We start from the raw sequence: 12,880 nt of genomic DNA on the forward strand, positions 1-12,880 counted from the left end.
GCTGGCATAATGGAAGGAGCACATGAGACTAACACCTAACCTAGATACAGGTGAGGTAGGTTCTGAGAGGAAGTGTACAAAGGGTTTGGTGTCTGGAGATGGAGAAGTTCTCTAAGTAATTTGCCCTAAATAGTACATTAAAGCTGGGATTCCCTGGGGGGAAAGCATTCTACAGTCCAAAAGTGTAGAACAGGAGAGAATAGAAAAGCTGAAAGATCCAAAGACCCTCATCCATACTCTCCCCTCATCCCACCCCACTGCCCATACACACACACAACCGTGTGACTCACCCTGAAGGCTACGGTTTAAAAAAAAAGTCAATGCATTCCCCAGATACTTGGAGAAAAGACTGTGACAATGAGTATGAAACAGGTTCCTCATCTTTCTTGCCTTACTATACCTCTCTTGTCATGCACTAGATCCTACCCAATCTGCCATCTCCCTCTACTAGTCATAAAATGTGCTTTTCATATAGATGGCTAAAAAGCACATAAAAAGATGCTCAACATCATTAATTATCAGAGAAATGCAAATAAAAACTACAATGAGGTTATCACCTCACAACAGTCAGAATGGCCATCATCGAAAAGTCTACAAACAATAAATGCTGGAGAGGGTGTGGAGAAAAATGAACCCTCCTACACTGTTGGTGGGAATGTCAACTGGTACAACCACTACAGAGAACAGCATGGAGGTTCCTTAAAAAACTAAAAATAGGGGCTTCCCTGGTGGCGCAGTGGTTGAGAGTCCACCTGCCGATGCCGGGGACACGGGTTCGTGCCCCGGTCCGGGAAGATCCCACATGCTGCGGAGCAGCTAGGCCCGTGAGCCATGGCTGCTGAGCCTGCGCATCCACAGCCTGTGCTCCGCAACGGGAGAGGCCCGCATAAAAGAAAAAAACAAAAAACTAAAAATAGAACTACCATATGATATAGTAATCCCACACTCCTGGGCATACATCCAGAGAAAACCATAATTCGAAAAGATACATGCACCCCAATGTTCATAGAAGCACTATTTACAATAGCCAGGATGTGGAAGCAACCTAAATATCCATCGACAGAGGAATGCATAAAGAAGATGTGGTACACATATACAATGGAATATTACTCAGCCATTAAAAAAGAACAGAATAATGCCATTTGCAGCTACATGGATGGACCTAGAGATTATCATACTAAGAGGAGTAATTCAAAGACAAATATATGATAACACCCATATGTGGAATCTAATTTCTTAAAATGATACAAATGAACTTATTTACAAAACAGAAACAGACTTACAGATATCGAAAACAAACTTATGGTTAACAAAGCGGAAAGGTGGGGGATAAAGGAGCTTGGGATTAACATACACACACTACTATATATGAGATAGATAACCAACAAGGACCTACTGTATAGCACAGAGAACTCTACTCAGTATTCTATGAAAACCTATATGAGAAAATAATCTGAAAAAGAATGAATATGTGTATAACTGAATCACTTTGCTGTACACCTGAAACTAATACAACATTGTAAATCAACTATAATCCAATAAATTTTTTTTTAAATGTGATCTTATCACTTTTTAAAAGGTGACATCTTGGGGCTTCCCTGGTGGCACAGTGGTTAGGAGTCTGCCTGCCGATGCTGGGGACACGGGTTCGTGCCCCAGTCTGGGAAGATCCCACATGCCGCGGAGCGGCTAGGCCCGTGAGCCATGGCCGCCGAGCCTGCGTGTCCGGAGCCTGCGCGTCCGGAGCCTGTGCTCCGCAACGGGAGAGGCCACAACAGTGAGAGGCTCACGTACTGCAAAAAATTAAAAAATTTAAAAAAAAAAAAGGTAACATCTTGGACTTTCCTGGTGGCACAGTGGATGAGAATCCACCTGCCAATGCAGGGGACACTGGTTCAAGCCCTGGTCCGGGAAGATCCCACATGCCCCAAAGCAACTAAGCCCATGTGCCACAACTACTGAGCCCACGTGCCACAACTACTGAAGCCCGCGCGCCTAGAGCCCGTGCTCTGCAACAAGAGAAGCCACCGCAATGAGAAGCCCATGCACCGCAACAAAGAGTAACCCCTGTTCACTGCAACTAGAGAAAGCCCATGCAGCAACAAAGACCCAACACAGCCAAAATAAATTTAAAAAATAAAAAATTTTTAAAAAGGTGACATCTTCATTTTAAAATTAAAGAAGTTGAAGGTACATTTCTAAACTCTGGCTAATTATTTAGGATGCACTTTTGAAAAAACTGCCAAGTTTGTTTTTTTTTTCAATTGGCCTATACAATTATACTAAAGTCTGTATTTAACTCCATGAAATACACCTATTTTACCAGGGATGTTAGATGAGACATGACCTAGAAATGAAAAAGGGCAGTTAAATAGAAATCAGCAAGCAGCTCTCAAACAAACTTCTAGAGTCTTTCATCCTAAGAAAAGTAAATTAAACATCACAAGACTATAAAGAATTGTAATTCACACCTGACTCCAAGGAGCCCCAGGGCCATTGCCAGCAGTAAGTTTTCTAACACCGTAAAAACAAAAACAAAAACAAAACAAAAACAAAACAAAACAAAACAAAAAACAGTCTATCTTCATTCTGTGATTTCTATAAACAATCACTTTTACTTTTTAAACACTTTTCAGAACTATAAAAACTAGACTAGATGGCAATCTATTTTTTTTAATACACTTTTAAGTGGCTTTAAAGGAAAAATTGGGGGGACTTCCCTGGTGGCAGAGTGATTAACAATTCGCCTGCCATAGCAGGGGACACAGGTCGATCCCTGGTCCGGGAAGATCCCACATGCCATGGAGCAACTAAGCCTGTGCGCCACAGCTACTGAGCCTGCGCTCCAGAGCCCGCAAGCCATAACTACTGAGCCCACGTGCCACAACTACTGAAGCCCTTGCGCCTGGACCCCATGCTCCGCAACAAGAGAAGCCACCGCAACAAGAAGCCCGTGCACCACAACAAAGAGAAGCCCCCGCTTGCCGCAACTAGAGAAAGCCGGCGGGCAGCAACGAAGACCCGACGCAGTGGAAAATAAATAAATAAATTTATATAAATAAATAAATAAAGGAAAACTTGGCCCAAGAGACAAATGCAGGGACTTCCCTGACAGTCCAGTGGTTAAGACTCCATGCTTCCACTGCAGGAAGCGCGGGTTTGATCCCTGGTCAGGGAACTAAGATCCCGCATGCTGTGAGGTGCTGCCAAAAAAACAAAAAAGACAAATGCAAAATCAGAAAAATTATAAAGGATAGGATGATGTGGAGAATGGCTGTGACGGATACGGAAGTATTTCCCAAGAAATATACATACACCAAATGTCCTTAAATATAACTAAAACTAAATGCAAAATGATATATAAATATCAATCCAAAAGGTGTTAATAATTTTAAATAAAATTTGACAAGTGGACTGTCCTACACCAATGATCCAAAGATATACCAGCAAAGCCTGAAGACACTGAGGAGGGAGAGCCTGGTATGAATGATAGAAATTCAGGTCATGGCTGATGAGAACATCAGTTCAAACATCATGCCTGTAATAAGTTAGCACTGGGAGCAGGCCCTGCGCTCACCACTATGTTAAGCACCTAGAACAAGGCTCTAGAAAAGCAACGGTCTAATAGAAGCGCTGTACATGGAAATGAACAATGAAAATGCAGTAGAACAAGAACGTTACAGAAATATGCACACAACGCTGGGCAGCCAGGAGGCCTGGGGCAGAGAGGGCCAGAGGGGTGGGGAGCCCACTATGCCACCTCACAGAGGAGCACCTGAGCCAAGGACTTACATCATCAGCACACAGAGACACAAGTGACAAATGTGAATGAACAAAAATTACACAGTTCACATATGATGTGGTAAAGGACTTCACCTCATATGTCAAGTAAGCATTATCCTTTAAAGATAACAGAAACCATCAACCAAAATGATCACCGATGCCAACCCGAAAGGTGTAACAAGTTTTGATGGAATTAGGTAAGGGCTGTCTGACGTTCGAAGTACAAAACACAGGCCAGGCTTAGAGCCATGAGAAGGGAGCAGGTGCTGGGGTGACTGAATGGGAGGGTAGGAGTCGGGGAAGAGCATTTGCACTTGCAAAGGTCTAAGAGGGAAAAGGCTACGATGCACTTAGGGGACCTCAGCAGATGCATGCCGCTATGGGGCTGCACGGGGAGGCGACAGGAGGTGTCCCGACAGGCTGAAAAGATGGGAGAGAGTTGGGACCTGGGCCTGAAAGGACTCTTACATGGCACTAGAAAGTCTTGTGTTATCCTCTGGGCAATGGAAAGCCACTACAGGCTTTTATGAAGAAGAGGAACACAAGGTCTGTGTCTTAGAAAGATCTTTCTGGCAGCCACATGGAGACTAGGAATACACAGAGGACCAGGAAGCTATGAGGAGAGACAGTGAGTGGCATGTGTTGGTGACAGTGGGATGAAGAAGGGATTAATTCAAGATAGATTTAGGAGGCAGAAAATCAGTATAATTTCTTAACTGACTGGTATAGGAGTTAAAGATAACCAAAACTGAATGAAAGGTATTATCATTAACTAAGAGAGGAAAAGCTGGTTTGAGATGATTATAAGTAACACTCACTGACTACTAAGCCCTTTAAAATATTAACTCATTAGAGCTTCACAACCCTATGAATTCTCTAATTTACAGATGAGAAAAAACTCATGCATAGAAAGGCTAAGTAAGTTCTCCAAGGTCACACAGCCAATAAAAGGCAAAGCCAAGATTTGAACCAAGACACACTCTCAACTACTATGTTATACTGTATGGGACAAGACCAATTAAATGTCCCTCATGTCTCAGGGACATCCAGGGAGTTGTGTTTAATTGGCATGTGGAAAACAAAAACAGGGCTCAAAAGAAAAACAAGGGTTAACACGATGGATTTTAAAGACATCAACACAGTTGATTTACTGAGAAAATGGGAGAGATAAGATGGCCTTTTAGAGTGAAGAGCCAAAATGTAAGGCTCAGCCAGAGAGATCCAAGAAGGACACTAGGAAGGAAATTTTTCAAACGACAGTCCATAGGCTGGGTCAGTCACCACCGAACAGAGGTGCCAGCTTAAAAACGTCTGGACTTTCTCCTTCTTGTGAAAACAGAGGATCCATTCAATATTTGCTGAGTGATAAATCCAGCACAAAATAAAGGACCCCTTTACAGACTACATCAGGGAGAAGAGAAGCCCAGCAGAGGATGAAATGGGGAAAACAAGAAAACAAATAGACAAAAAAACAAACAAACAAAAAAAAAACGATGCTCTCAGCTCTTGGATGATTTGCATCTGTGTTTGAGCAAAGTGGCTCCTGCCTCCAGAGAAGCAGCAGCAATGCGAGCTCACCTCTCATGCAGCGCCCTCATCTCATCACCTCCCTACCCTCCAACCCCCACTGAACCCAGCCTCTGCTCTGCCAAGAGGGCAGGGCCCCGGCCATGCCACAGCAACACCGGGAGCGCTGGAGAAAGCAGGAAGGTGTCCTCTTGCAAAGACAGCCCCAGAGAACGATGGCTTCTGCAAAAATCAGCTTTTGTTTTTAATGGGCCTGTTCCATGACTCATCAGCTATCACATATGCTGCACCCTGGCTCAAGCTATAAATCAACCAAGTTCCTAGGGAGGAAGAAGGGAATAACAGCAAAAGAGAGAAGAGAAACAGATGGAAGTGGGGAGCATGTCCTCCGTGAGCACTCAGGTACTGAGGGACTGGGAAGGGCATATGCTGAAACAGCGGCAGAGGCAGCCCTGGGCTCCCAGCCCTGCCAAACAGGCGCAGGTCCTGGTTCCCATGGTGCCATCCTGCTGGCCAGTAAGGTTGCATCAGCATTCTCGTTCTACCACAGTTTCTGTCTTGTGGGCCGCAGCAGCAGCAAGAAAGAAGAAAAAATGTTGTTTGTGCTCTAATGGCTGCTGGGTCACTGAACACTGTGCCTGGAAAGAATAAAGGTCAAGTGGAAAGAAACAGAGAAACTAACCAAGGTGGGAGCAAACTCCTTTGGGATGTATTAAATACAACCTGGACATTCTATGGATGAAATGCCCTCATGAATAAACACTCCTCCCCAAAACTTTTTTTTTTGGTACTTACAAGAATCTCAACAGAGAATGTTGGCTTTTTATCAAGTCTCTTTCTCATGGGATTTTTTTTTTTTTTTTGCCACACCACGTAGCATGCAGGATCTTAGTTCCCCAACCAGGGATGGTCCCCTGCAGTGGAAGTGCAGAGCCCTAATCACTGGACCACCAAGGAAGTCCCCCTCTCATCTGATTTCTGATGAGACTTTGGGTTCACTCCTAGGTGAGAGCATGAACTGTGACCAAGAAAACAAAATGATATACTGGGGTGGAAGGCAGGACACTGCCTTGGCTCTGACGATCATCAGCCAAATGACTTGAGCACTTTGAAGCCTCAGTTTCTTCATTTGTGAAATGAGGAGGTCAGACTAGATGAATGTTAAGGGTCCTTCTACTCTCCTCACCTATCTTGAGGGTGTTCCGGAGCAACGGAGCCCTTCCAGGTGCCCTTGTGCCAAGATGCTGATTGTGTCTCCAGGGATACCCAACAGTGAAAGTGGCCACGACTCAATGGAAGAGATAAGTGAACGCACACTCACGAAGTTATATCCATACGTATGATTAAACCAATGTTAGTGGGCAGAGACCATGTCTTATTTATCTTCACACACTCAACACCCAACAGAGTCTAGGCACTTGGCTTAATAAATACTTATTGCATGCACGTGGAGGCAAAGTGTGACGTAATGAAATCTTTCAAATTTATCTGTTATGAGTTGAATTGTGTTCCCCCAAAATTCATATGTTGAAATCCTAACTCGTAGTACTTCCTAACATGACCTAATTTGGAGAGAGGGTCCTTAGAGAGGGTATCAATGAAAAAGAGGTCATTAGGGTGGGCCCTAATCCAGTGTGACTGGTGTCCCTATAAGGAGATTTCTGAACAGAGACACACAGAAAAGGAAGATGACAAGAAGAGACAGAAGGAGAAGACGGCCATATACAAGCCAAGGAGAGAGGCCTAGATCAGACCCTTCCTTCAGAGCCCCCAGAAGGAGCCAGCCCTGCCAACACCTTGATCTCAGACTTCTAGCCTCCAGGACTGAGGTAAGAAATTTCTGTTATTTAAGCTACACAGTCTGTGACACTTTGTTATGGCAGTCCCAGCAAACTGGTACATATCTAAAAGTAGGGAGAATTGTATAATAAGATACCCCATCACACTCATCACCCAGATCTTTCACTCCTGCATGCTACCACTAAGCATCTCTAAAATAGATGGACCTTTCCTCACAACGCTGTTTCCAAACATCACAAAATTAATAATTTGAAGGCAAATTTAACTGACAGAAGAAATACACCTTATACTAAAACACATGCTTATATAATCCTCCAGTAGAGCTATTAACAATATTGAAAACAAAATCCCAATGAGCTTGAATTTTTGTGGATAAAATGCTCAGAGGGTGAGCGAGACTCTTAGAGCAATTCAATTCCATAATCGGCTCTCTTATTCAACGTATTATCTGAGAATAAAAGCCTCTGTTACTTTGTTAAAGTACAGAAAAGAAAGGAAGAACGCAGTCAGTATTCATACTCACTCTCTGGTAATTGAAAATGCACTTTTCAAACTAAACTCAAGAAATTTAGCAGATGTCTTGAAATCTTTGTTTAAAAAACAATTAACATGTGCAGTGGTATTTTATGTTAAATTGCACATGTTTTAAGTACTTGAAAATTGGCATGGCAGAACTCTACCTCCCTCCCCACCACCAAAAAAACCAAAAGCATACCTTGACAAAGTATAAATCGCTGGTTAATTTTCCCAAAACTTTAGAGACTGGCGTTCCCAATACTTCAACAATTAGACAACTTGAAATCACATGTCCTCTTCTAAAAAGTTACTTTTTGTCTAATACAAAGATGTGAAAGTCAGAATCACCTACTTGTAAAAGTTTTTCAAAAGAGTCTTTTGAAAAGCAATTTGCTCCATCAACTTTCAAAATCAGGCATCTCTGTAAAAACCCACAATCCAGCTAATTAGTCTCAGCTGTTCGTCATATGGCTTGCAAACCAGTCAAGTGACTTTGCCCGTTTCAAGTTTTTACTAAAACCCAACCTCCTGGTCTCTCAGACAGAAGGTGGCTGTATTAACCACCTTCCAACGTTAGAAGACTCACGCTTCAACTTTTTCTTTTTCCCCCCATCAAAAAATTAGATGTTTCTTGAAAAAACATCTTTAAAGGTATTGTGTTCTCAAGGCCCTGAAGGTTTATATTAATACTGTTTCTTTACAAATACAAGGCCTGATCCAAACAAACACCACGGGAAGAAGTGACGGGACTTCCCACACCTCTCACTCTGGCCTCCAGACTCACGAGGGAAACTACTGTGCGGTCCACCCAGATATCTTGCTGGCATCTTAAATTCAACATGTCCTGCCCTCCACTTACCTCCTGTGCTCTCCTCTCCAGACCCTGCTTCAGACCCTCCTCTCCTGTGTCTTGAGTAACACAATCCAAACACACACCCAGCCAGACATCTGACTGGCCCTCAGTGGCTCCTCCCACTTCCATTAGCCACCAAGTTCTAGGGCTCGTCCCTCCTCTTGCCTTTATTCCAAGTGTTTATCATTTCTCATTGGATGGCTACAATCAACCACACGTTCGGTTTTCTGGCCCCCAACTGGGCCCCCCCACGGACCCATCCTCCACGCCTCAGCCCAAGTGATCTTTCCAAAAGGTAAGTGGGTGTCCATCACCGTCCTCTGCAAAGCCAGCCAACGGCTCCCCACCACCTCCGCAGTGGCATCCCCACTCCTTAGGCCTCTGCCTTCCTTGTCATCCCTGCCTCCTGACTCCAGCCACCACGACTAGTTGTAATTCTCTAAACCAGTGATTTTCAAAATGGGAGAGAAGAGTCACCAGCAGCACCTGGGAAACTGTTAGAAATGCACATTCGTGGGTCCACCCCAGGCCTATGGGTTCAGAAATTCTAAGGATGGGGGCGGCCAACAAGCCCTCCAGGTGATTCTGATACACTCCCCAGAGGGCACCTGCTCTAAATCCACCCAGAGACTTAAGTCCTTCAGCTCCTTCTTCTGCCAGTAATGCTGCATTAGATGCCCCTTCTCTGTGCTCACTCTTCCTAGAACACGTTAACCCTGTATGGTAATTATCCAATTTATTTCTTGCTGGTTGGTGAATATCTTTTTTTTTTTTTTCTTGGCCGTGCCGTGCGGCCTGTGGGGTCTTAGTTCCCCAGTCAGGGATCAAACCCGTGCTCCCCTGCAGTGGAAGCACGGAGTCTTAACCACTGGGCCGCCAGGGAAGTCCCTGAATATCTTGAAGACAGGAATTGTGTCTTATCTGACTCACCCGTCCCACAAATCACTAGTTGAAGACAAGCCTGTCACTGGGATAGATGCTGGGCGTAAAACGAATCACTCTATCCTCTGCCTCTAGGAGAAGCCACCCGCTCACTTTGACCACTCAGTGTGAATGAAGACTCCACCGATACAATCTACACAATCCCATCACCAACCTGAAATGTGAGCAGCTGAAAAAGCCTGAACATAACCAGTCTGACATCATCTGGTAAATGACATGGAATTTTTGGTTCATGTGGTTTATAAAGGAAAACTTATATACTCCTCTTTTCTCATAGCAACCTCTAGAATGTGGAGAATAATTTATTATGGGAATGTACCAAAATGTTTAAATCCCAGATTAAAATTCATTATAGTTAGCTTATTCTAAATTACAGTAGAAGCTGAGTAAAGTTTCATATTAGCACTTCTCAGCCTTCAGTGTTCTTAGGAATCTTAGGATTTTGTTAAAATGCTAATTCTGATTCAATAGGTCTGGGTAGGGCCCAGGATTCTGCATTTCTAAGGAGCACCCAGGTGATACCCAGGTAACAATGATGCTCCTAGTCCTAGAACTACACTTTCAGTAGCAAGGAAAACTTCAACAACCCCGTTTTTCATAGAACTATAAGTCTTAGAGCAACACAACCTTTTTTTAGACCACTTTGCGTTGAAAGCTTTCTCAAATGTCTTTCAGGCCTTAGGATACAGATGGCACACTAAATACATTTAGTTCTATTACCTCCCCAAATCTCACTAGTATAACAATGAAGAGAATTTTATTTCTTATAGACATAAACTTACAAAAACAAAGAGAAAGTAAGTGGAAACAACAGGAAGAAAATGTTGGAAGCTAGAAAGTATCAAATAGATGAACAAGAGGTAATCGATTAGCAGACCCATGAAAGCAGACTCTTTACCTGCCGTTAGAGAAAGCCAACAAGCAACTCATCACAGAATCTCCAGAAAGGCTTAGGCAGTTGGAGCCCCAAACACCTCTGAGGGAGGGGAGAGGGTAAAGTGGGGCTAAAAATGGTGGAAGTCTGTTTACACCCCAAGCCCCACCCTTGCCAGCCTTGTGACTCCTCCAGCTCTGGCAGTAGTCGAAGGTTTATTCTCTGGAGAGAGAGAGAGAGAGAGAGTATCAGACTCTCAGAGGGCCTCTGAGTCATACCAACTTCAGTGGAGGCAGGGGGAGGCAGTGAGAAGTTGCAGAGTAAGTATGAAGACACCTCCACCCTCACCTACACACTGGACTTCCAAAAGGCAGGCATACTCCACAGGCAGGTGGTTCAAATGGTCTTCTCGGGAGAATCTGCCCAGCCCAGGAGGGACGCTGAAAGATACAAAGGAGCCCATGACATGTCAATCTAGCTAAAACTCTGATGTACCTGTTGGGAGAAGGAGGAGATGGAAATGGTATATGTGTGTGGTAGGGGTACAGGGGGAAAAACAAGCTAAAATTCTCTTCTTCCATAGTAAAGCATCAACAGATAATGCCTCAAACTGAAAAACCAGCCATAGAAGTATAAGTACATCATTTAGAGACAGGGGATATAACGACCAGCAAGAGTCAACTCATTGCAAGAACTGAAAGCAGCTGACTCTGGGGAGCAGGAAATGAACTGGGGGTGGGGACTCAGATGGCTTCTCCTAACAGGCCTTGTAGAACGATGCCCTGATAAAATCTTTAAAATTAATTAATACAAAATGAAATGTAATGCCCAAGCTTAATTTTTTTTTTCTTGGATGAGTCAGGCCATCACAATAAACACCCCTGATGTGTGCTACATCCTCAGGATCTAGGGCCTACACGGAAACAGGATGCTGAGGATCTGGGCCCTGGAGACAGGCTGCCTGGCTCTGAATCTCAGCTTTACCACTCACTGGCTGTGTGACCTTCAGCAAGTTACTTAACCTCTCTGTGCCTCAGTTTCCTCATCTGTGGAACCAGGATAATAACAGGATTATTTTGTAAAAATTGAATTATGTAATACCTATAAAGTGCTTAAAACAGTGTTTGGCACATAGTAAATATTCAATAGTAGCTATTCTTATTAAGGTATGTTTGCCCCTGTAATAAAAGCCTCCTGACACTGTATTGATTTTGTGTTTTATTAGTTTACATTTCATTCTTCCTGCCCTCACCTTCTCTGTCAGTTAGCCAGCTGTCCCTCACCACAATAATCAGTGTGCCTTTCTAGGGTCACCCCTTCCCCCGCCAATGTGCAGCTTCTAATTGACAAGGCACATGGAAACCAAATAACCAAGATTAGAATTATGTATAAAATGGAGAAAAATGGGCACCACAAAATGTTCTGACGGTCTCTCTGTGGGGCAAATCTGCACATTTCCATATACGAATCATCTATCTGACAATTCAGAACCCTTTGGGCTTACTTTCTAACTATCAACTGTAGGTCAGTGAGCTGGGTGACACTCAGGGAAACCAACCATCCCAGTTTACCTGGGACTGCGTTTTAGCACCGAAAGTCCTGCATACCTGGAAACCCCAGTCCCAGCACTGGTTAAATTACTTAATCCTTCTGAGCCTGTTTCATCAGCTGTAAAATGAAGGATAATATTTACTTTGAAAGTCTATTGAGGATTAAGTGAGAAAATGTTCATATAATTCCTGACACATAGTAAGCTCTCAATAAATGATAGCTCTAGCTACTGGACTCAGTTACCCATTGTTATTACCAACTCTGATATCAGTGGCAAAATAAATTATCCTTAGAAACTTAACCTGTACCTTGGTTATTTTCTTATTGGAAAAATAATTAACCTTATATACAGTGGATCCCAGGAAGCTGAAGTGTTTGCTTTCATGAATTTCCTTCCACCCTTTTCCTACACAATTTGTTTCAGGGACTAAGACTTGTTAAAGAAATGTAATATTTCAACAATGTTGACTTCTCCACTGAGCAAAGGCCTGAGAGGTTTCCACCAGCTTTGGATACCTGCGTCTTTTCTACTACAGAAGCCCTGGGGTACTTATGTTAGTCGTTGCTTCTAAACTTCTAGACAGAAAGCAGCATTCCAACTCCCAAAGCAGGACATCAGACATCATACCTGAAATTCTTTTTTAATTTGCATCTCACTTTTTTCCTTCATAATGGCACCAAATCATTGTCTCCTAATGGATTAACAATTCATTCACTAAATATGTCCATTCTATGCCTGAAAAATAAGGGATATTATCACCAAACAGATGAAATGCCATTCTGACCTCAAAAGCTGAAGCAAATTGCTCACATCAGGGCAGTCCACCAGCACAAGGGTGAAGTTGCTATAAGAAAAGTTGCACAATTTGGGGTAGATAACGGAAAGGATCACAAGTTACTCAAAGCCAAGACATGGCCTGGGCACCCTAAGAGGCAGCAGAGAGCATGAACAACCAGGCATGTAAGAGACTTCTCTGTCCAGGCTCCCAAGCTCCCACCTCCCCTGCTCATACTTCTGCCAGTGTCCCCACCCA

General features: G+C 43.5%; 1 protein-coding gene across 1 annotated transcript in view; it reads right to left on the bottom strand.

Annotated features, from left to right (window-relative positions):
• RAB27A (RAB27A, member RAS oncogene family) overlaps positions 1-8,534 on the bottom strand; it is a 58,731-nt gene extending 50,197 nt beyond the window's left edge. The window contains exons 1-2 of the mRNA XM_007456611.1: positions 8,486-8,534; positions 7,826-7,944 (exon numbers count right to left, since the gene is read on the bottom strand). The gene's annotated coding sequence lies outside the window, so the exon portion shown is untranslated. The remainder of the gene's footprint in view (positions 1-7,825; positions 7,945-8,485) is intronic.
• Positions 8,535-12,880: the final 4,346 nt, after the last annotated feature.

This window comes from Lipotes vexillifer, unplaced genomic scaffold, assembly GCF_000442215.2.
Source record: "Lipotes vexillifer unplaced genomic scaffold, Lipotes_vexillifer_v1.1 scaffold861, whole genome shotgun sequence".
In the NCBI taxonomy this organism is placed as follows: domain Eukaryota; kingdom Metazoa; phylum Chordata; class Mammalia; order Artiodactyla; family Lipotidae; genus Lipotes; species Lipotes vexillifer.